Source organism: Engystomops pustulosus, chromosome 1 (assembly GCF_040894005.1).
Source record: "Engystomops pustulosus chromosome 1, aEngPut4.maternal, whole genome shotgun sequence".
In the NCBI taxonomy this organism is placed as follows: domain Eukaryota; kingdom Metazoa; phylum Chordata; class Amphibia; order Anura; family Leptodactylidae; genus Engystomops; species Engystomops pustulosus.
The window spans coordinates 204,734,128-204,756,662 of NC_092411.1; the positions used below are offsets into that span (position 1 = coordinate 204,734,128).

General features: G+C 38.0%; 20 non-coding genes across 20 annotated transcripts; all 20 read left to right on the plus strand.

Moving 5' to 3' along the window:
* Positions 1–107: 107 nt before the first annotated feature.
* On the plus strand, positions 108–180 carry TRNAF-GAA (transfer RNA phenylalanine (anticodon GAA)). The gene has a single exon. It is a non-coding gene; the product is annotated as a tRNA-Phe (tRNA).
* A 939-nt stretch (positions 181–1,119) lies between these two features.
* TRNAF-GAA (transfer RNA phenylalanine (anticodon GAA)) lies at positions 1,120–1,192 on the plus strand. The gene has a single exon. It is a non-coding gene; the product is annotated as a tRNA-Phe (tRNA).
* Positions 1,193–1,365: 173 nt separating this feature from the next.
* TRNAF-GAA (transfer RNA phenylalanine (anticodon GAA)) lies at positions 1,366–1,438 on the plus strand. The gene has a single exon. It is a non-coding gene; the product is annotated as a tRNA-Phe (tRNA).
* A 1,185-nt stretch (positions 1,439–2,623) lies between these two features.
* Positions 2,624–2,696, plus strand: TRNAF-GAA (transfer RNA phenylalanine (anticodon GAA)). The gene has a single exon. It is a non-coding gene; the product is annotated as a tRNA-Phe (tRNA).
* Positions 2,697–3,635: 939 nt separating this feature from the next.
* TRNAF-GAA (transfer RNA phenylalanine (anticodon GAA)) lies at positions 3,636–3,708 on the plus strand. The gene has a single exon. It is a non-coding gene; the product is annotated as a tRNA-Phe (tRNA).
* A 173-nt stretch (positions 3,709–3,881) lies between these two features.
* TRNAF-GAA (transfer RNA phenylalanine (anticodon GAA)) lies at positions 3,882–3,954 on the plus strand. The gene has a single exon. It is a non-coding gene; the product is annotated as a tRNA-Phe (tRNA).
* Positions 3,955–5,139: 1,185 nt separating this feature from the next.
* TRNAF-GAA (transfer RNA phenylalanine (anticodon GAA)) lies at positions 5,140–5,212 on the plus strand. The gene has a single exon. It is a non-coding gene; the product is annotated as a tRNA-Phe (tRNA).
* Positions 5,213–6,397: 1,185 nt separating this feature from the next.
* On the plus strand, positions 6,398–6,470 carry TRNAF-GAA (transfer RNA phenylalanine (anticodon GAA)). Its single transcript has one exon. It is a non-coding gene; the product is annotated as a tRNA-Phe (tRNA).
* Positions 6,471–7,409: 939 nt separating this feature from the next.
* Positions 7,410–7,482, plus strand: TRNAF-GAA (transfer RNA phenylalanine (anticodon GAA)). Its single transcript has one exon. It is a non-coding gene; the product is annotated as a tRNA-Phe (tRNA).
* A 173-nt stretch (positions 7,483–7,655) lies between these two features.
* On the plus strand, positions 7,656–7,728 carry TRNAF-GAA (transfer RNA phenylalanine (anticodon GAA)). The gene has a single exon. It is a non-coding gene; the product is annotated as a tRNA-Phe (tRNA).
* A 1,185-nt stretch (positions 7,729–8,913) lies between these two features.
* TRNAF-GAA (transfer RNA phenylalanine (anticodon GAA)) lies at positions 8,914–8,986 on the plus strand. The gene has a single exon. It is a non-coding gene; the product is annotated as a tRNA-Phe (tRNA).
* A 2,197-nt stretch (positions 8,987–11,183) lies between these two features.
* TRNAF-GAA (transfer RNA phenylalanine (anticodon GAA)) lies at positions 11,184–11,256 on the plus strand. The gene has a single exon. It is a non-coding gene; the product is annotated as a tRNA-Phe (tRNA).
* A 173-nt stretch (positions 11,257–11,429) lies between these two features.
* Positions 11,430–11,502, plus strand: TRNAF-GAA (transfer RNA phenylalanine (anticodon GAA)). The gene has a single exon. It is a non-coding gene; the product is annotated as a tRNA-Phe (tRNA).
* Positions 11,503–12,687: 1,185 nt separating this feature from the next.
* Positions 12,688–12,760, plus strand: TRNAF-GAA (transfer RNA phenylalanine (anticodon GAA)). The gene has a single exon. It is a non-coding gene; the product is annotated as a tRNA-Phe (tRNA).
* A 939-nt stretch (positions 12,761–13,699) lies between these two features.
* Positions 13,700–13,772, plus strand: TRNAF-GAA (transfer RNA phenylalanine (anticodon GAA)). Its single transcript has one exon. It is a non-coding gene; the product is annotated as a tRNA-Phe (tRNA).
* A 1,431-nt stretch (positions 13,773–15,203) lies between these two features.
* Positions 15,204–15,276, plus strand: TRNAF-GAA (transfer RNA phenylalanine (anticodon GAA)). Its single transcript has one exon. It is a non-coding gene; the product is annotated as a tRNA-Phe (tRNA).
* A 3,388-nt stretch (positions 15,277–18,664) lies between these two features.
* Positions 18,665–18,737, plus strand: TRNAF-GAA (transfer RNA phenylalanine (anticodon GAA)). The gene has a single exon. It is a non-coding gene; the product is annotated as a tRNA-Phe (tRNA).
* Positions 18,738–18,910: 173 nt separating this feature from the next.
* Positions 18,911–18,983, plus strand: TRNAF-GAA (transfer RNA phenylalanine (anticodon GAA)). Its single transcript has one exon. It is a non-coding gene; the product is annotated as a tRNA-Phe (tRNA).
* Positions 18,984–20,168: 1,185 nt separating this feature from the next.
* On the plus strand, positions 20,169–20,241 carry TRNAF-GAA (transfer RNA phenylalanine (anticodon GAA)). The gene has a single exon. It is a non-coding gene; the product is annotated as a tRNA-Phe (tRNA).
* Positions 20,242–21,333: 1,092 nt separating this feature from the next.
* TRNAF-GAA (transfer RNA phenylalanine (anticodon GAA)) lies at positions 21,334–21,406 on the plus strand. Its single transcript has one exon. It is a non-coding gene; the product is annotated as a tRNA-Phe (tRNA).
* The last annotated feature ends 1,129 nt before the right edge of the window (positions 21,407–22,535 follow it).

A 22,535-nucleotide genomic window follows, 5' to 3' on the forward strand; every position in this document is an offset into this window, starting at 1 on the left:
GGAAATTTTTGTTATTCTTGTAATTGTATTCACAATGTCTTTGCATTTCTATGATGTGGAACATCTTCAAATTCCCAAAACAGTGACCTCCACAACTAGCAGCACAGGCCGAAATAGCTCAGTTGGGAGAGCGTTAGACTGAAGATCTAAAGGTCCCTGGTTCGATCCCGGGTTTCGGCATGTTCTTCTTTGGATATAAAACAACCGATAACTATTTTGGAAGTCTCCTTTTTCTTTCGTAAATTGATAGGGATGCTCCTCATTCAGGAAAGTACATGATTAAAAGTACCCATTTCTAAATCCATCCCAAAACGTTTTCAGTAGGCTTTAAAACCACCAGCAAGGACTGATGCACTGAAAATCTCAACATCCCTACTTGAAATCCAATATTGGATATGCTTGGTAACCAAAACAATGTGATTGATGAAAGTTTAAAAAGTCTTTCGGTTTTGTTTTGTTTTTTCTTAGTCTATTAGAATTTCCATGCTGCCTGAAAATTGCCAGATTGTTCAAAATGTCCTGAGAAAAATATAGAACATAATTCAATTGAAAACAAAACGTTTTCTCAGAGGCTCAAATGGCTTGGTTGGCAGAGCATTAGGCTTAAGGTCCCTGTTTAGTTTCTGGGTTTTGGAAAGGTTCATATTAAATGTATTGTAACTTTGTGAAATTTAGTTCACGATGGAATGTCTTCAAATTCTTCAAAGGGAGATCATCTTTTCACTCTCGTGAAGCTAAAATAGTTCAGTGTAAAGAGCTTTACACTGAAGATCTTGAAGTATCTGGCACATCTCTAGGTTTTGCAATGGTCTCGCTGAAGCTCTACAGGTCCTTGCTCAGTATGCAGAGCTTTACACTGAAGATCTTGAAGTACCTGGCTCATCTCTAGGTTTTGCCATGGTCTCGCTGAAGCTCTAAAGGTCTTTGCTTCAATGTTAAGCTTTATCTTGCTAGTATATTGATACTTATCAACTAATTTAAAGAAATGTAGCTTCCTGTGAAGTAATTGGAAATTTTCTTGTGCTGGAGAGGACTCTGGTTTGTAATGCAGTTGGATTTCTATGCTGTTGTTGTGTCTTCAATTTTTTTAAAAAGTGTCCACGCTTACTGTTAGAGGAGGCCGAAATAGCTCAGTTGGGAGAGCGTTAGACTGAAGATCTAAAGGTCCCTGGTTCGATCCCGGGTTTCGGCATCTTTTCACACCATATAAATGTACAAAAATACAACACAACACGTTTAAAAAATTTACTTCCGGTTTGGAAATTTTTGTTATTCTTGTAATTGTATTCACAATGTCTTTGCATTTCTATGATGTGGAACATCTTCAAATTCCCAAAACAGTGACCTCCACAACTAGCAGCACAGGCCGAAATAGCTCAGTTGGGAGAGCGTTAGACTGAAGATCTAAAGGTCCCTGGTTCGATCCCGGGTTTCGGCATGTTCTTCTTTGGATATAAAACAACCGATAACTATTTTGGAAGTCTCCTTTTTCTTTCGTAAATTGATAGGGATGCTCCTCATTCAGGAAAGTACATGATTAAAAGTACCCATTTCTAAATCCATCCCAAAACGTTTTCAGTAGGCTTTAAAACCACCAGCAAGGACTGATGCACTGAAAATCTCAACATCCCTACTTGAAATCCAATATTGGATATGCTTGGTAACCAAAACAATGTGATTGATGAAAGTTTAAAAAGTCTTTCGGTTTTGTTTTGTTTTTTCTTAGTCTATTAGAATTTCCATGCTGCCTGAAAATTGCCAGATTGTTCAAAATGTCCTGAGAAAAATATAGAACATAATTCAATTGAAAACAAAACGTTTTCTCAGAGGCTCAAATGGCTTGGTTGGCAGAGCATTAGGCTTAAGGTCCCTGTTTAGTTTCTGGGTTTTGGAAAGGTTCATATTAAATGTATTGTAACTTTGTGAAATTTAGTTCACGATGGAATGTCTTCAAATTCTTCAAAGGGAGATCATCTTTTCACTCTCGTGAAGCTAAAATAGTTCAGTGTAAAGAGCTTTACACTGAAGATCTTGAAGTATCTGGCACATCTCTAGGTTTTGCAATGGTCTCGCTGAAGCTCTACAGGTCCTTGCTCAGTATGCAGAGCTTTACACTGAAGATCTTGAAGTACCTGGCTCATCTCTAGGTTTTGCCATGGTCTCGCTGAAGCTCTAAAGGTCCTTGCTTCAATGTTAAGCTTTATCTTGCTAGTATATTGATACTTATCAACTAATTTAAATAAATGTAGCTTCCTGTGAAGTAATTGGAAATTTTCTTGTGCTGGAGAGGACTCTGGTTTGTAATGCAGTTGGATTTCTATGCTGTTGTTGTGTCTTCAATTTTTTAAAAAAGTGTCCCCGCTTACTATAAGAGGAGGCAGAAATAGCACAGTTGGGAGAGCGTTAGACTGAAGATCTAAAGGTCCCTGGTTCGATCCCGGGTTTCGGCATCTTTTCACACCATATAAATGTACAAAAATACTACACAACACGTTTAAAAAATTTACTTCCGGTTTGGAAATTTTTGTTATTCTTGTAATTGTATTCACAATGTCTTTGCATTTCTATGATGTGGAACATCTTCAAATTCCCAAAACAGTGACCTCCACAACTAGCAGCACAGGCCGAAATAGCTCAGTTGGGAGAGCGTTAGACTGAAGATCTAAAGGTCCCTGGTTCGATCCCGGGTTTCGGCATGTTCTTCTTTGGATATAAAACAACCGATAACTATTTTGGAAGTCTCCTTTTTCTTTCGTAAATTGATAGGGATGCTCCTCATTCAGGAAAGTACATGATTAAAAGTACCCATTTCTAAATCCATCCCAAAACGTTTTCAGTAGGCTTTAAAACCACCAGCAAGGACTGATGCACTGAAAATCTCAACATCCCTACTTGAAATCCAATATTGGATATGCTTGGTAACCAAAACAATGTGATTGATGAAAGTTTAAAAAGTCTTTCGGTTTTGTTTTGTTTTTTCTTAGTCTATTAGAATTTCCATGCTGCCTGAAAATTGCCAGATTGTTCAAAATGTCCTGAGAAAAATATAGAACATAATTCAATTGAAAACAAAACGTTTTCTCAGAGGCTCAAATGGCTTGGTTGGCAGAGCATTAGGCTTAAGGTCCCTGTTTAGTTTCTGGGTTTTGGAAAGGTTCATATTAAATGTATTGTAACTTTGTGAAATTTAGTTCACGATGGAATGTCTTCAAATTCTTCAAAGGGAGATCATCTTTTCACTCTCGTGAAGCTAAAATAGTTCAGTGTAAAGAGCTTTACACTGAAGATCTTGAAGTATCTGGCACATCTCTAGGTTTTGCAATGGTCTCGCTGAAGCTCTACAGGTCCTTGCTCAGTATGCAGAGCTTTACACTGAAGATCTTGAAGTACCTGGCTCATCTCTAGGTTTTGCCATGGTCTCGCTGAAGCTCTAAAGGTCTTTGCTTCAATGTTAAGCTTTATCTTGCTAGTATATTGATACTTATCAACTAATTTAAAGAAATGTAGCTTCCTGTGAAGTAATTGGAAATTTTCTTGTGCTGGAGAGGACTCTGGTTTGTAATGCAGTTGGATTTCTATGCTGTTGTTGTGTCTTCAATTTTTTTAAAAAGTGTCCACGCTTACTGTTAGAGGAGGCCGAAATAGCTCAGTTGGGAGAGCGTTAGACTGAAGATCTAAAGGTCCCTGGTTCGATCCCGGGTTTCGGCATCTTTTCACACCATATAAATGTACAAAAATACAACACAACACGTTTAAAAAATTTACTTCCGGTTTGGAAATTTTTGTTATTCTTGTAATTGTATTCACAATGTCTTTGCATTTCTATGATGTGGAACATCTTCAAATTCCCAAAACAGTGACCTCCACAACTAGCAGCACAGGCCGAAATAGCTCAGTTGGGAGAGCGTTAGACTGAAGATCTAAAGGTCCCTGGTTCGATCCCGGGTTTCGGCATGTTCTTCTTTGGATATAAAACAACCGATAACTATTTTGGAAGTCTCCTTTTTCTTTCGTAAATTGATAGGGATGCTCCTCATTCAGGAAAGTACATGATTAAAAGTACCCATTTCTAAATCCATCCCAAAACGTTTTCAGTAGGCTTTAAAACCACCAGCAAGGACTGATGCACTGAAAATCTCAACATCCCTACTTGAAATCCAATATTGGATATGCTTGGTAACCAAAACAATGTGATTGATGAAAGTTTAAAAAGTCTTTCGGTTTTGTTTTGTTTTTTCTTAGTCTATTAGAATTTCCATGCTGCCTGAAAATTGCCAGATTGTTCAAAATGTCCTGAGAAAAATATAGAACATAATTCAATTGAAAACAAAACGTTTTCTCAGAGGCTCAAATGGCTTGGTTGGCAGAGCATTAGGCTTAAGGTCCCTGTTTAGTTTCTGGGTTTTGGAAAGGTTCATATTAAATGTATTGTAACTTTGTGAAATTTAGTTCACGATGGAATGTCTTCAAATTCTTCAAAGGGAGATCATCTTTTCACTCTCGTGAAGCTAAAATAGTTCAGTGTAAAGAGCTTTACACTGAAGATCTTGAAGTATCTGGCACATCTCTAGGTTTTGCAATGGTCTCGCTGAAGCTCTACAGGTCCTTGCTCAGTATGCAGAGCTTTACACTGAAGATCTTGAAGTACCTGGCTCATCTCTAGGTTTTGCCATGGTCTCGCTGAAGCTCTAAAGGTCTTTGCTTCAATGTTAAGCTTTATCTTGCTAGTATATTGATACTTATCAACTAATTTAAAGAAATGTAGCTTCCTGTGAAGTAATTGGAAATTTTCTTGTGCTGGAGAGGACTCTGGTTTGTAATGCAGTTGGATTTCTATGCTGTTGTTGTGTCTTCAATTTTTTTAAAAAGTGTCCACGCTTACTGTTAGAGGAGGCAGAAATAGCTCAGTTGGGAGAGCGTTAGACTGAAGATCTAAAGGTCCCTGGTTCGATCCCGGGTTTCGGCATCTTTTCACACCATATAAATGTACAAAAATACAACACAACACGTTTAAAAAATTTACTTCCGGTTTGGAAATTTTTGTTATTCTTGTAATTGTATTCACAATGTCTTTGCATTTCTATGGTGTGGAACATCTTCAAATTCCCAAAACAGTGACCTCCACAACTAGCAGCACAGGCCGAAATAGCTCAGTTGGGAGAGCGTTAGACTGAAGATCTAAAGGTCCCTGGTTCGATCCCGGGTTTCGGCATGTTCTTCTTTGGATATAAAACAACCGATAACTATTTTGGAAGTCTCCTTTTTCTTTCGTAAATTGATAGGGATGCTCCTCATTCAGGAAAGTACATGATTAAAAGTACCCATTTCTAAATCCATCCCAAAACGTTTTCAGTAGGCTTTAAAACCACCAGCAAGGACTGATGCACTGAAAATCTCAACATCCCTACTTGAAATCCAATATTGGATATGCTTGGTAACCAAAACAATGTGATTGATGAAAGTTTAAAAAGTCTTTCGGTTTTGTTTTGTTTTTTCTTAGTCTATTAGAATTTCCATGCTGCCTGAAAATTGCCAGATTGTTCAAAATGTCCTGAGAAAAATATAGAACATAATTCAATTGAAAACAAAACGTTTTCTCAGAGGCTCAAATGGCTTGGTTGGCAGAGCATTAGGCTTAAGGTCCCTGTTTAGTTTCTGGGTTTTGGAAAGGTTCATATTAAATGTATTGTAACTTTGTGAAATTTAGTTCACGATGGAATGTCTTCAAATTCTTCAAAGGGAGATCATCTTTTCACTCTCGTGAAGCTAAAATAGTTCAGTGTAAAGAGCTTTACACTGAAGATCTTGAAGTATCTGGCACATCTCTAGGTTTTGCAATGGTCTCGCTGAAGCTCTACAGGTCCTTGCTCAGTATGCAGAGCTTTACACTGAAGATCTTGAAGTACCTGGCTCATCTCTAGGTTTTGCCATGGTCTCGCTGAAGCTCTAAAGGTCCTTGCTTCAATGTTAAGCTTTATCTTGCTAGTATATTGATACTTATCAACTAATTTAAATAAATGTAGCTTCCTGTGAAGTAATTGGAAATTTTCTTGTGCTGGAGAGGACTCTGGTTTGTAATGCAGTTGGATTTCTATGCTGTTGTTGTGTCTTCAATTTTTTAAAAAAGTGTCCCCGCTTACTATAAGAGGAGGCAGAAATAGCACAGTTGGGAGAGCGTTAGACTGAAGATCTAAAGGTCCCTGGTTCGATCCCGGGTTTCGGCATCTTTTCACACCATATAAATGTACAAAAATACAACACAACACGTTTAAAAAATTTACTTCCGGTTTGGAAATTTTTGTTATTCTTGTAATTGTATTCACAATGTCTTTGCATTTCTATGATGTGGAACATCTTCAAATTCCCAAAACAGTGACCTCCACAACTAGCAGCACAGGCCGAAATAGCTCAGTTGGGAGAGCGTTAGACTGAAGATCTAAAGGTCCCTGGTTCGATCCCGGGTTTCGGCATGTTCTTCTTTGGATATAAAACAACCGATAACTATTTTGGAAGTCTCCTTTTTCTTTCGTAAATTGATAGGGATGCTCCTCATTCAGGAAAGTACATGATTAAAAGTACCCATTTCTAAATCCATCCCAAAACGTTTTCAGTAGGCTTTAAAACCACCAGCAAGGACTGATGCACTGAAAATCTCAACATCCCTACTTGAAATCCAATATTGGATATGCTTGGTAACCAAAACAATGTGATTGATGAAAGTTTAAAAAGTCTTTCGGTTTTGTTTTGTTTTTTCTTAGTCTATTAGAATTTCCATGCTGCCTGAAAATTGCCAGATTGTTCAAAATGTCCTGAGAAAAATATAGAACATAATTCAATTGAAAACAAAACGTTTTCTCAGAGGCTCAAATGGCTTGGTTGGCAGAGCATTAGGCTTAAGGTCCCTGTTTAGTTTCTGGGTTTTGGAAAGGTTCATATTAAATGTATTGTAACTTTGTGAAATTTAGTTCACGATGGAATGTCTTCAAATTCTTCAAAGGGAGATCATCTTTTCACTCTCGTGAAGCTAAAATAGTTCAGTGTAAAGAGCTTTACACTGAAGATCTTGAAGTATCTGGCACATCTCTAGGTTTTGCAATGGTCTCGCTGAAGCTCTACAGGTCCTTGCTCAGTATGCAGAGCTTTACACTGAAGATCTTGAAGTACCTGGCTCATCTCTAGGTTTTGCCATGGTCTCGCTGAAGCTCTAAAGGTCTTTGCTTCAATGTTAAGCTTTATCTTGCTAGTATATTGATACTTATCAACTAATTTAAAGAAATGTAGCTTCCTGTGAAGTAATTGGAAATTTTCTTGTGCTGGAGAGGACTCTGGTTTGTAATGCAGTTGGATTTCTATGCTGTTGTTGTGTCTTCAATTTTTTTAAAAAGTGTCCACGCTTACTGTTAGAGGAGGCCGAAATAGCTCAGTTGGGAGAGCGTTAGACTGAAGATCTAAAGGTCCCTGGTTCGATCCCGGGTTTCGGCATCTTTTCACACCATATAAATGTACAAAAATACAACACAACACGTTTAAAAAATTTACTTCCGGTTTGGAAATTTTTGTTATTCTTGTAATTGTATTCACAATGTCTTTGCATTTCTATGGTGTGGAACATCTTCAAATTCCCAAAACAGTGACCTCCACAACTAGCAGCACAGGCCGAAATAGCTCAGTTGGGAGAGCGTTAGACTGAAGATCTAAAGGTCCCTGGTTCGATCCCGGGTTTCGGCATGTTCTTCTTTGGATATAAAACAACCGATAACTATTTTGGAAGTCTCCTTTTTCTTTCGTAAATTGATAGGGATGCTCCTCATTCAGGAAAGTACATGATTAAAAGTACCCATTTCTAAATCCATCCCAAAACGTTTTCAGTAGGCTTTAAAACCACCAGCAAGGACTGATGCACTGAAAATCTCAACATCCCTACTTGAAATCCAATATTGGATATGCTTGGTAACCAAAACAATGTGATTGATGAAAGTTTAAAAAGTCTTTCGGTTTTGTTTTGTTTTTTCTTAGTCTATTAGAATTTCCATGCTGCCTGAAAATTGCCAGATTGTTCAAAATGTCCTGAGAAAAATATAGAACATAATTCAATTGAAAACAAAACGTTTTCTCAGAGGCTCAAATGGCTTGGTTGGCAGAGCATTAGGCTTAAGGTCCCTGTTTAGTTTCTGGGTTTTGGAAAGGTTCATATTAAATGTATTGTAACTTTGTGAAATTTAGTTCACGATGGAATGTCTTCAAATTCTTCAAAGGGAGATCATCTTTTCACTCTCGTGAAGCTAAAATAGTTCAGTGTAAAGAGCTTTACACTGAAGATCTTGAAGTATCTGGCACATCTCTAGGTTTTGCAATGGTCTCGCTGAAGCTCTACAGGTCCTTGCTCAGTATGCAGAGCTTTACACTGAAGATCTTGAAGTACCTGGCTCATCTCTAGGTTTTGCCATGGTCTCGCTGAAGCTCTAAAGGTCTTTGCTTCAATGTTAAGCTTTATCTTGCTAGTATATTGATACTTATCAACTAATTTAAAGAAATGTAGCTTCCTGTGAAGTAATTGGAAATTTTCTTGTGCTGGAGAGGACTCTGGTTTGTAATGCAGTTGGATTTCTATGCTGTTGTTGTGTCTTCAATTTTTTTAAAAAGTGTCCACGCTTACTGTTAGAGGAGGCAGAAATAGCTCAGTTGGGAGAGCGTTAGACTGAAGATCTAAAGGTCCCTGGTTCGATCCCGGGTTTCGGCATCTTTTCACACCATATAAATGTACAAAAATACAACACAACACGTTTAAAAAATTTACTTCCGGTTTGGAAATTTTTGTTATTCTTGTAATTGTATTCACAATGTCTTTGCATTTCTATGGTGTGGAACATCTTCAAATTCCCAAAACAGTGACCTCCACAACTAGCAGCACAGGCCGAAATAGCTCAGTTGGGAGAGCGTTAGACTGAAGATCTAAAGGTCCCTGGTTCGATCCCGGGTTTCGGCATGTTCTTCTTTGGATATAAAACAACCGATAACTATTTTGGAAGTCTCCTTTTTCTTTCGTAAATTGATAGGGATGCTCCTCATTCAGGAAAGTACATGATTAAAAGTACCCATTTCTAAATCCATCCCAAAACGTTTTCAGTAGGCTTTAAAACCACCAGCAAGGACTGATGCACTGAAAATCTCAACATCCCTACTTGAAATCCAATATTGGATATGCTTGGTAACCAAAACAATGTGATTGATGAAAGTTTAAAAAGTCTTTCGGTTTTGTTTTGTTTTTTCTTAGTCTATTAGAATTTCCATGCTGCCTGAAAATTGCCAGATTGTTCAAAATGTCCTGAGAAAAATATAGAACATAATTCAATTGAAAACAAAACGTTTTCTCAGAGGCTCAAATGGCTTGGTTGGCAGAGCATTAGGCTTAAGGTCCCTGTTTAGTTTCTGGGTTTTGGAAAGGTTCATATTAAATGTATTGTAACTTTGTGAAATTTAGTTCACGATGGAATGTCTTCAAATTCTTCAAAGGGAGATCATCTTTTCACTCTCGTGAAGCTAAAATAGTTCAGTGTAAAGAGCTTTACACTGAAGATCTTGAAGTATCTGGCACATCTCTAGGTTTTGCAATGGTCTCGCTGAAGCTCTACAGGTCCTTGCTCAGTATGCAGAGCTTTACACTGAAGATCTTGAAGTACCTGGCTCATCTCTAGGTTTTGCCATGGTCTCGCTGAAGCTCTAAAGGTCCTTGCTTCAATGTTAAGCTTTATCTTGCTAGTATATTGATACTTATCAACTAATTTAAATAAATGTAGCTTCCTGTGAAGTAATTGGAAATTTTCTTGTGCTGGAGAGGACTCTGGTTTGTAATGCAGTTGGATTTCTATGCTGTTGTTGTGTCTTCAATTTTTTAAAAAAGTGTCCCCGCTTACTATAAGAGGAGGCAGAAATAGCACAGTTGGGAGAGCGTTAGACTGAAGATCTAAAGGTCCCTGGTTCGATCCCGGGTTTCGGCATCTTTTCACACCATATAAATGTACAAAAATACAACACAACACGTTTAAAAAATTTACTTCCGGTTTGGAAATTTTTGTTATTCTTGTAATTGTATTCACAATGTCTTTGCATTTCTATGATGTGGAACATCTTCAAATTCCCAAAACAGTGACCTCCACAACTAGCAGCACAGGCCGAAATAGCTCAGTTGGGAGAGCGTTAGATTGAAGATCTAAAGGTCCCTGGTTCGATCCCGGGTTTCGGCATGTTCTTCTTTGGATATAAAACAACCGATAACTATTTTGGAAGTCTCCTTTTTCTTTCGTAAATTGATAGGGATGCTCCTCATTCAGGAAAGTACATGATTAAAAGTACCCATTTCTAAATCCATCCCAAAACGTTTTCAGTAGGCTTTAAAACCACCAGCAAGGACTGATGCACTGAAAATCTCAACATCCCTACTTGAAATCCAATATTGGATATGCTTGGTAACCAAAACAATGTGATTGATGAAAGTTTAAAAAGTCTTTCGGTTTTGTTTTGTTTTTTCTTAGTCTATTAGAATTTCCATGCTGCCTGAAAATTGCCAGATTGTTCAAAATGTCCTGAGAAAAATATAGAACATAATTCAATTGAAAACAAAACGTTTTCTCAGAGGCTCAAATGGCTTGGTTGGCAGAGCATTAGGCTTAAGGTCCCTGTTTAGTTTCTGGGTTTTGGAAAGGTTCATATTAAATGTATTGTAACTTTGTGAAATTTAGTTCACGATGGAATGTCTTCAAATTCTTCAAAGGGAGATCATCTTTTCACTCTCGTGAAGCTAAAATAGTTCAGTGTAAAGAGCTTTACACTGAAGATCTTGAAGTATCTGGCACATCTCTAGGTTTTGCAATGGTCTCGCTGAAGCTCTACAGGTCCTTGCTCAGTATGCAGAGCTTTACACTGAAGATCTTGAAGTACCTGGCTCATCTCTAGGTTTTGCCATGGTCTCGCTGAAGCTCTAAAGGTCTTTGCTTCAATGTTAAGCTTTATCTTGCTAGTATATTGATACTTATCAACTAATTTAAAGAAATGTAGCTTCCTGTGAAGTAATTGGAAATTTTCTTGTGCTGGAGAGGACTCTGGTTTGTAATGCAGTTGGATTTCTATGCTGTTGTTGTGTCTTCAATTTTTTTAAAAAGTGTCCACGCTTACTGTTAGAGGAGGCCGAAATAGCTCAGTTGGGAGAGCGTTAGACTGAAGATCTAAAGGTCCCTGGTTCGATCCCGGGTTTCGGCATCTTTTCACACCATATAAATGTACAAAAATACAACACAACACGTTTAAAAAATTTACTTCCGGTTTGGAAATTTTTGTTATTCTTGTAATTGTATTCACAATGTCTTTGCATTTCTATGGTGTGGAACATCTTCAAATTCCCAAAACAGTGACCTCCACAACTAGCAGCACAGGCCGAAATAGCTCAGTTGGGAGAGCGTTAGACTGAAGATCTAAAGGTCCCTGGTTCGATCCCGGGTTTCGGCATGTTCTTCTTTGGATATAAAACAACCGATAACTATTTTGGAAGTCTCCTTTTTCTTTCGTAAATTGATAGGGATGCTCCCCATTCAGGAAAGTACATGATTAAAAGTACCCATTTCTAAATCCATCCCAAAACGTTTTCAGTAGGCTTTAAAACCACCAGCAAGGACTGATGCACTGAAAATCTCAACATCCCTACTTGAAATCCAATATTGGATATGCTTGGTAACCAAAACAATGTGATTGATGAAAGTTTAAAAAGTCTTTCGGTTTTGTTTTGTTTTTTCTTAGTCTATTAGAATTTCCATGCTGCCTGAAAATTGCCAGATTGTTCAAAATGTCCTGAGAAAAATATAGAACATAATTCAATTGAAAACAAAACGTTTTCTCAGAGGCTCAAATGGCTTGGTTGGCAGAGCATTAGGCTTAAGGTCCCTGTTTAGTTTCTGGGTTTTGGAAAGGTTCATATTAAATGTATTGTAACTTTGTGAAATTTAGTTCACGATGGAATGTCTTCAAATTCTTCAAAGGGAGATCATCTTTTCACTCTCGTGAAGCTAAAATAGTTCAGTGTAAAGAGCTTTACACTGAAGATCTTGAAGTATCTGGCACATCTCTAGGTTTTGCAATGGTCTCGCTGAAGCTCTACAGGTCCTTGCTCAGTATGCAGAGCTTTACACTGAAGATCTTGAAGTACCTGGCTCATCTCTAGGTTTTGCCATGGTCTCGCTGAAGCTCTAAAGGTCCTTGCTTCAATGTTAAGCTTTATCTTGCTAGTATATTGATACTTATCAACTAATTTAAATAAATGTAGCTTCCTGTGAAGTAATTGGAAATTTTCTTGTGCTGGAGAGGACTCTGGTTTGTAATGCAGTTGGATTTCTATGCTGTTGTTGTGTCTTCAATTTTTTAAAAAAGTGTCCCCGCTTACTGTAAGAGGAGGCAGAAATAGCTCAGTTGGGAGAGCGTTAGACTGAAGATCTAAAGGTCCCTGGTTCGATCCCGGGTTTCGGCATCTTTTCACACCATATAAATGTACAAAAATACAACACAACACGTTTAAAAAATTTACTTCCGGTTTGGAAATTTTTGTTATTCTTGTAATTGTATTCACAATGTCTTTGCATTTCTATGATGTGGAACATCTTCAAATTCCCAAAACAGTGACCTCCACAACTAGCAGCACAGGCCGAAATAGCTCAGTTGGGAGAGCGTTAGACTGAAGATCTAAAGGTCCCTGGTTCGATCCCGGGTTTCGGCATGTTCTTCTTTGGATATAAAACAACCGATAACTATTTTGGAAGTCTCCTTTTTCTTTCGTAAATTGATAGGGATGCTCCTCATTCAGGAAAGTACATGATTAAAAGTACCCATTTCTAAATCCATCCCAAAACGTTTTCAGTAGGCTTTAAAACCACCAGCAAGGACTGATGCACTGAAAATCTCAACATCCCTACTTGAAATCCAATATTGGATATGCTTGGTAACCAAAACAATGTGATTGATGAAAGTTTAAAAAGTCTTTCGGTTTTGTTTTGTTTTTTCTTAGTCTATTAGAATTTCCATGCTGCCTGAAAATTGCCAGATTGTTCAAAATGTCCTGAGAAAAATATAGAACATAATTCAATTGAAAACAAAACGTTTTCTCAGAGGCTCAAATGGCTTGGTTGGCAGAGCATTAGGCTTAAGGTCCCTGTTTAGTTTCTGGGTTTTGGAAAGGTTCATATTAAATGTATTGTAACTTTGTGAAATTTAGTTCACGATGGAATGTCTTCAAATTCTTCAAAGGGAGATCATCTTTTCACTCTCGTGAAGCTAAAATAGTTCAGTGTGGAGAGCTTTACACTGAAGATCTTGAAGTATCTGGCACATCTCTAGGTTTTGCAATGGTCTCGCTGAAGCTCTACAGGTCCTTGCTCAGTATGCAGAGCTTTACCCTGAAGATCTTGAAGTACCTGGCTCATCTCTAGGTTTTGCCATGGTCTCGCTGAAGCTCTAAAGGTCCTTGCTTCAATGTTAAGCTTTATCTTGCTAGTATATTGATACTTATCAACTAATTTAAATAAATGTAGCTTCCTGTGAAGTAATTGGAAATTTTCTTGTGCTGGAGAGGACTCTGGTTTGTAATGCAGTTGGATTTCTATGCTGTTGTTGTGTCTTCAATTTTTTAAAAAAGTGTCCCCGCTTACTGTAAGAGGAGGCCGAAATAGCTCAGTTGGGAGAGCGTTAGACTGAAGATCTAAAGGTCCCTGGTTCGATCCCGGGTTTCGGCATCTTTTCACACCATATAAATGTACAAAAATACAACACAACACGTTTAAAAAATTTACTTCCGGTTTGGAAATTTTTGTTATTCTTGTAATTGTATTCACAATGTCTTTGCATTTCTATGATGTGGAACATCTTCAAATTCCCAAAACAGTGACCTCCACAACTAGCAGCACAGGCCGAAATAGCTCAGTTGGGAGAGCGTTAGACTGAAGATCTAAAGGTCCCTGGTTCGATCTCGGTTTTCGGCACTTTCTTCTTTGGATATAAAACAACTGATAACTATTTTGGAAGTCTCCTTTTTCTTTCGTAAATTGATAGGGATGCTCCCCATTCAGGAAAGTACATGATTAAAAGTACCCATTTCTAAATCCATCCCAAAACGTTTTCAGTAGGCTTTAAAACCACCAGCAAGGACTGATGCACTGAAAATCTCAACATCCCTACTTGAAATCCAATATTGGATATGCTTGGTAACCAAAACAATGTGATTGATGAAAGTTTAAAAAGTCTTTCGGTTTTGTTTTGTTTTTTCTTAGTCTATTAGAATTTCCATGCTGCCTGAAAATTGCCAGATTGTTCAAAATGTCCTGAGAAAAATATAGAACATAATTCAATTGAAAACAAAACGTTTTCTCAGAGGCTCAAATGGCTTGGTTGGCAGAGCATTAGGCTTAAGGTCCCTGTTTAGTTTCTGGGTTTTGGAAAGGTTCATATTAAATGTATTGTAACTTTGTGAAATTTAGTTCACGATGGAATGTCTTCAAATTCTTCAAAGGGAGATCATCTTTTCACTCTCGTGAAGCTAAAATAGTTCAGTGTAAAGAGCTTTACACTGAAGATCTTGAAGTATCTGGCACATCTCTAGGTTTTGCAATGGTCTCGCTGAAGCTCTACAGGTCCTTGCTCAGTATGCAGAGCTTTACACTGAAGATCTTGAAGTACCTGGCTCATCTCTAGGTTTTGCCATGGTCTCGCTGAAGCTCTAAAGGTCCTTGCTTCAATGTTAAGCTTTATCTTGCTAGTATATTGATACTTATCAACTAATTTAAATAAATGTAGCTTCCTGTGAAGTAATTGGAAATTTTCTTGTGCTGGAGAGGACTCTGGTTTGTAATGCAGTTGGATTTCTATGCTGTTGTTGTGTCTTCAATTTTTTAAAAAAGTGTCCCCGCTTACTGTAAGAGGAGGCAGAAATAGCTCAGTTGGGAGAGCGTTAGACTGAAGATCTAAAGGTCCCTTGTTCGATCCCGGGTTTCGGCATCTTTTCACACCATATAAATGTACAAAAATACAACACAACACGTTTAAAAAATTTACTTCCGGTTTGGAAATTTTTGTTATTCTTGTAATTGTATTCACAATGTCTTTGCATTTCTATGATGTGGAACATCTTCAAATTCCCAAAACAGTGACCTCCACAACTAGCAGCACAGGCCGAAATAGCTCAGTTGGGAGAGCGTTAGACTGAAGATCTAAAGGTCCCTGGTTCGATCCCGGGTTTCGGCATGTTCTTCTTTGGATATAAAACAACCGATAACTATTTTGGAAGTCTCCTTTTTCTTTCGTAAATTGATAGGGATGCTCCTCATTCAGGAAAGTACATGATTAAAAGTACCCATTTCTAAATCCATCCCAAAACGTTTTCAGTAGGCTTTAAAACCACCAGCAAGGACTGATGCACTGAAAATCTCAACATCCCTACTTGAAATCCAATATTGGATATGCTTGGTAACCAAAACAATGTGATTGATGAAAGTTTAAAAAGTCTTTCGGTTTTGTTTTGTTTTTTCTTAGTCTATTAGAATTTCCATGCTGCCTGAAAATTGCCAGATTGTTCAAAATGTCCTGAGAAAAATATAGAACATAATTCAATTGAAAACAAAACGTTTTCTCAGAGGCTCAAATGGCTTGGTTGGCAGAGCATTAGGCTTAAGGTCCCTGTTTAGTTTCTGGGTTTTGGAAAGGTTCATATTAAATGTATTGTAACTTTGTGAAATTTAGTTCACGATGGAATGTCTTCAAATTCTTCAAAGGGAGATCATCTTTTCACTCTCGTGAAGCTAAAATAGTTCAGTGTAAAGAGCTTTACACTGAAGATCTTGAAGTATCTGGCACATCTCTAGGTTTTGCAATGGTCTCGCTGAAGCTCTACAGGTCCTTGCTCAGTATGCAGAGCTTTACACTGAAGATCTTGAAGTACCTGGCTCATCTCTAGGTTTTGCCATGGTCTCGCTGAAGCTCTAAAGGTCCTTGCTTCAATGTTAAGCTTTATCTTGCTAGTATATAGAATAGAATGCTTTATTGTCCCCATAGGGGAAATTGATCTCGTCACAACGACAGCAACAACACCTCCATACATGATCATAATTATACATATACATACAAGAGAAATACTAACATACATGTACTAACACACATATACAAACAAGTAATAAGAAACTTCTTAAAAACTGTAAAAAAAAAAGGGAAAAGCACCGAAGTTAAGAATATAATTACTTGCCCAAATTAACTAATGCAATTACCCTAGGTATAAAAGAGTTTTTAAAACGATTCGTTCTACATTTAATATGCAGAAACCGTTCACTAAAGGAACTACGTTGGCCCATCAGTATATTATGTAGTGGGTTTTTCTCGTTCCCTAAAATGGACTTAAATTTGGAGAGCATACGTGCACACAAGACTGACTCCCAATCCTCTGTCTGAGTTCCAACAATTGAATTCACCTTCCTAACCAGTTTCTTAAACTTGTTTAGGTCCGAGTTGCGAACATTGTTTCCCCAACACACCACCGCATAGAATAACACACTTCCAATTACAGACTGGTAAAAGGACAACAGCATCCTACGGTCCACATCAAAAGACCTTAGCGATCTTAAAAAATACAGTCTCCCAGACGCCTTTTTATACAATTTCTCTGAATTAATATGCCACAGTAACTTATCATCCAGATATACACCCAGATACTTATAGTTGGTGACGCGTTCTACTGCGACACCCCTAATCTTTGTAGGCTCACCATCAGTATCACGTTCTTTTCGAAAACTAATTACCATCTCCTTGGTCTTTGATAGGTTCAGTTCTAGGCCATTTGTTTCGCACCACTCCGAGAACAAGTCAATAGTAGACCAGTACTCAGACATATCACCCTCCTTTATACACCCTATTATAGCAGTGTCATCGGAGTACTTCTGCAGAAAACACTGGCTTCTATTTTTTTGAAAATCTGCAGTGTAGATGGTAAACAAAAACGGGGCAAGAACTGTCCCCTGTGGGGCTCCAATGTTACTCACAACCACATCCGACACCGTGTTTTCAATTTTCACCTTCTGCGGTCTTAATGTCAGGTAATTAAAGATCCACTGAACTAACCCAGGACCAACCCCCATTTTACCCAATTTCTGACATAGATGTTTCGGGATAATCCTATTAAAAGCACTCCCAAAGTCGAAGAACATTATCCTTATCTCAGACCCCAGCTCATCCAAATGCATGTATACCCTGTGAAGCAGGTACAGAATCGCATCCTCCACACCCAGATGTGGTTGGTATGCGAATTGTAAAGGGTCAAGATATGGTCCAACTACTTCAGCAAGATATCCTAGTACAAAACGTTCAAACACCTTCATAATTATCGGTGTTAACGCTATCGGACGGTAATCATTTGGTTCTTTTGGAGCCCTCACCTTTTGAACCGGAATAATACAAGACGTCTTCCATAGCGTTGGAACCACCTCAGTTGAGATACTACGGTTAAACAGTTCACAAAAAACCGGACCCAATTCCCAAGAGCAGCTTCGAAGGATTTTCGCACTTATGCAATCCGGCCCTGACGACTTCCTAACCTTTAGTTTGTTTAGTTCACGTATTACATCCTCTTCCAAAATTGAAAAACCCACATTTTTATTGGCCATACTTCCCAAACCAAGATCCTCCACATCAGTATCCACATCACAATCAGTGCCTGAGGTCCCTTCCCCTGTACTAAACCGATTAAAAAAGGAGTTCAGGGCATTCGCAGTATCTCTATCCCCTGAAAAACCATCCATCCTTGCTTGCATCCCTGTTATTAGTTTCATACCCTTCCAAACCTCACTAACCTGGTTGGCAGCCAATTTGCCTTCCAGTCTCTCCTTATATCTATTTTTACATTCACGAATCATAGCTTTAACCTCCTTCAATGATTCCCTATACAAGTCCCCATCCTTTACCCGGAATGCTTTATGTTTCTGCTTCAAAAGAACTTGAAGCTCTTTAGTAACCCATGGTTTAGAATTAGGGTATTTCTTGATAGTCTTGACTGGCACAATAGAACCCACACAGAAGTTAATGTAATCAGTCACCATGTCCACACACATGTTAATGTCCCCTCCAGACTCACTAAAGAACAAGTCCCAATCCGTTGTTGAAAAGCATGACTGTAACTCACACTCCACTTCTTCAGACCAAACATTGATCTGGAAAGAACTAATCGGCTTACTGTGTCTCACTGAGTAATACTTTGGGTATAACAGGGTTAGATTATGGTCAGATCTTCCTAACGGGGGCAGAGTGACTGGAAGATATGCATCTTTAACATTGACCAACAACAGATCCAAAATATTCTCTCCTCTGGTTGGGTTGGTGACATATTGCCAAAACCTTGGGAATAGTTTTTTCCCGTCTACGTGGTTAAAATCACCCGTGACAATTATCAAACCATCCGAGTACCTAGTCTGCATATCTCCAAAGTATATTGATACTTATCAACTAATTTAAATAAATGTAGCTTCCTGTGAAGTAATTGGAAATTTTCTTGTGCTGGAGAGGACTCTGGTTTGTAATGCAGTTGGATTTCTATGCTGTTGTTGTGTTTGCCATTTTTTTTAAAACGTGTCCACGCTTACTGTTAGAGGAGGCCGAAATAGCTCAGTTGGGAGAGCGTTAGACTGAAGATCTAAAGGTCCCTGGTTCGATCCCGGGTTTCGGCATCTTTTCACACCATATAAATGTACAAAAATACAACACAACACGTTTAAAAAATTTACTTCCGGTTTGGAAATTTTTGTTATTCTTGTAATTGTATTCACAATGTCTTTGCATTTCTATGATGTGGAACATCTTCAAATTCCCAAAACAGTGACCTCCACAACTAGCAGCACAGGCCGAAATAGCTCAGTTGGGAGAGCGTTAGACTGAAGATCTAAAGGTCCCTGGTTCGATCCCGGGTTTCGGCATGTTCTTCTTTGGATATAATACAACCGATAACTATTTTTGAAGTCTCCTTTTTCTTTCGTAAATTGATAGGGATGCTCCTCATTCAGGAAAGTACATGATTAAAAGTACCCATTTCTAAATCCATCCCAAAACGTTTTCAGTAGGCTTTAAAACCACTAGCAAGGACTGATGCACTGAAAATCTCAACATCCCTACTTGAAATCCAATATTGGATATGCTTGGTAACCAAAACAATGTGATTGATGAAAGTTTAAAAAGTCTTTCGGTTTTGTTTTGTTTTTTCTTAGTCTATTAGAATTTCCATGCTGCCTGAAAATTGCCAGATTGTTCAAAATGTCCTGAGAAAAATATAGAACATAATTCAATTGAAAACAAAACGTTTTCTCAGAGGCTCAAATGGCTTGGTTGGCAGAGCATTAGGCTTAAGGTCCCTGTTTAGTTTCTGGGTTTTGGAAAGGTTCATATTAAATGTATTGTAACTTTGTGAAATTTAGTTCACGATGGAATGTCTTCAAATTCTTCAAAGGGAGATCATCTTTTCACTCTCGTGAAGCTAAAATAGTTCAGTGTAAAGAGCTTTACACTGAAGATCTTGAAGTATCTGGCACATCTCTAGGTTTTGCAATGGTCTCGCTGAAGCTCTACAGGTCCTTGCTCAGTATGCAGAGCTTTACACTGAAGATCTTGAAGTACCTGGCTCATCTCTAGGTTTTGCCATGGTCTCGCTGAAGCTCTAAAGGTCTTTGCTTCAATGTTAAGCTTTATCTTGCTAGTATATTGATACTTATCAACTAATTTAAATAAATGTAGCTTCCTGTGAAGTAATTGGAAATTTTCTTGTGCTGGAGAGGACTCTGGTTTGTAATGCAGTTGGATTTCTATGCTGTTGTTGTGTCTTCAATTTTTTTAAAAAGTGTCCACGCTTACTGTTAGAGGAGGCAGAAATAGCTCAGTTGGGAGAGCGTTAGACTGAAGATCTAAAGGTCCCTGGTTCGATCCCGGGTTTCGGCATCTTTTCACACCATATAAATGTACAAAAATACAACACAACACGTTTAAAAAATTTACTTCCGGTTTGGAAATTTTTGTTATTCTTGTAATTGTATTCACAATGTCTTTGCATTTCTATGATGTGGAACATCTTCAAATTCCCAAAACAGTGACCTCCACAACTAGCAGCACAGGCCGAAATAGCTCAGTTGGGAGAGCGTTAGACTGAAGATCTAAAGGTCCCTGGTTCGATCCCGGGTTTCGGCATGTTCTTCTTTGGATATAAAACAACCGATAACTATTTTGGAAGTCTCCTTTTTCTTTCGTAAATTGATAGGGATGCTCCTCATTCAGGAAAGTACATGATTAAAAGTACCCATTTCTAAATCCATCCCAAAACGTTTTCAGTAGGCTTTAAAACCACCAGCAAGGACTGATGCACTGAAAATCTCAACATCCCTACTTGAAATCCAATATTGGATATGCTTGGTAACCAAAACAATGTGATTGATGAAAGTTTAAAAAGTCTTTCGGTTTTGTTTTGTTTTTTCTTAGTCTATTAGAATTTCCATGCTGCCTGAAAATTGCCAGATTGTTCAAAATGTCCTGAGAAAAATATAGAACATAATTCAATTGAAAACAAAACGTTTTCTCAGAGGCTCAAATGGCTTGGTTGGCAGAGCATTAGGCTTAAGGTCCCTGTTTAGTTTCTGGGTTTTGGAAAGGTTCATATTAAATGTATTGTAACTTTGTGAAATTTAGTTCACGATGGAATGTCTTCAAATTCTTCAAAGGGAGATCATCTTTTCACTCTCGTGAAGCTAAAATAGTTCAGTGTAAAGAGCTTTACACTGAAGATCTTGAAGTATCTGGCACATCTCTAGGTTTTGCAATGGTCTCGCTGAAGCTCTAAAGGTCCTTGCTTCAATGTTAAGCTTTATCTTGCTAGTATATTGATACTTATCAACTAATTTAAATAAATGTAGCTTCCTGTGAAGTAATTGGAAATTTTCTTGTGCTGGAGAGGACTCTGGTTTGTAATGCAGTTGGATTTCTATGCTGTTGTTGTGTCTTCAATTTTTTAAAAAAGTGTCCCCGCTTACTGTAAGAGGAGGCAGAAATAGCTCAGTTGGGAGAGCGTTAGACTGAAAATCTAAAGGTCCCCGGTTCGATCCCGGGTTTCGGCATCTTTTCACACCATATAAATGTACAAAAATACAACACAACATATTTAAAAATTTACTTCCGGTTTGGAAATTTTTGTTATTCTTGTAATTGTATTCACAATGTCTTTGCATTTCTATGATGTGGAACATCTTCAAATTCCCAAAACAGTGACCTCCACAACTAGCAGCACGGGCCGAAATAGCTCAGTTGGGAGAGCGTTAGACTGAAGATCTAAAGGTCCCTGGTTCGATCCCGGGTTTCGGCATGTTCTTCTTTGGATATAAAACAACCGATAACTATTTTGGAAGTCTCCTTTTTCTTTCGTAAATTGATAGGGATGCTCCTCATTCAGGAAAGTACATGATTAAAAGTACCCATTCCTAAATCCATCCCAAAACGTTTTCAGTAGGCTTTAAAACCACCAGCAAGGACTGATGCACTGAAAATCTCAACATCCCTACTTGAAATCCAATATTGGATATGCTTGGTAACCAAAACAATGTGATTGATGAAAGTTTAAAAAGTCTTTCGGTTTTGTTTTGTTTTTTCTTAGTCTATTAGAATTTCCATGCTGCCTGAAAATTGCCAGATTGTTCAAAATGTCCTGAGAAAAATATAGAACATAATTCAATTGAAAACAAAACGTTTTCTCAGAGGCTCAAATGGCTTGGTTGGCAGAGCATTAGGCTTAAGGTCCCTGTTTAGTTTCTGGGTTTTGGAAAGGTTCATATTAAATGTATTGTAACTTTGTGAAATTTAGTTCACGATGGAATGTCTTCAAATTCTTCAAAGGGAGATCATCTTTTCACTCTCGTGAAGCTAAAATAGTTCAGTGTAAAGAGCTTTACACTGAAGATCTTGAAGTATCTGGCACATCTCTAGGTTTTGCAATGGTCTCGCTGAAGCTCTACAGGTCCTTGCTCAGTATGCAGAGCTTTACACTGAAGATCTTGAAGTACCTGGCTCATCTCTAGGTTTTGCCATGGTCTCGCTGAAGCTCTAAAGGTCCTTGCTTCAATGTTAAGCTTTATCTTGCTAGTATATTGATACTTATCAACTAATTTAAATAAATGTAGCTTCCTGTGAAGTAATTGGAAATTTTCTTGTGCTGGAGAGGACTCTGGTTTGTAATGCAGTTGGATTTCTATGCTGTTGTTGTGTCTTCAATTTTTTAAAAAAGTGTCCCCGCTTACTGTAAGAGGGGGCAGAAATAGCTCAGTTGGGAGAGCGTTAGACTGAAGATCTAAAGGTCCCTGGTTCGATCCCGGGTTTCGGCATCTTTTCACACCATATAAATGTACAAAAATACAACACAACACGTTTAAAAAATTTACTTCCGGTTTGGAAATTTTTGTTATTCTTGTAATTGTATTCACAATGTCTTTGCATTTCTA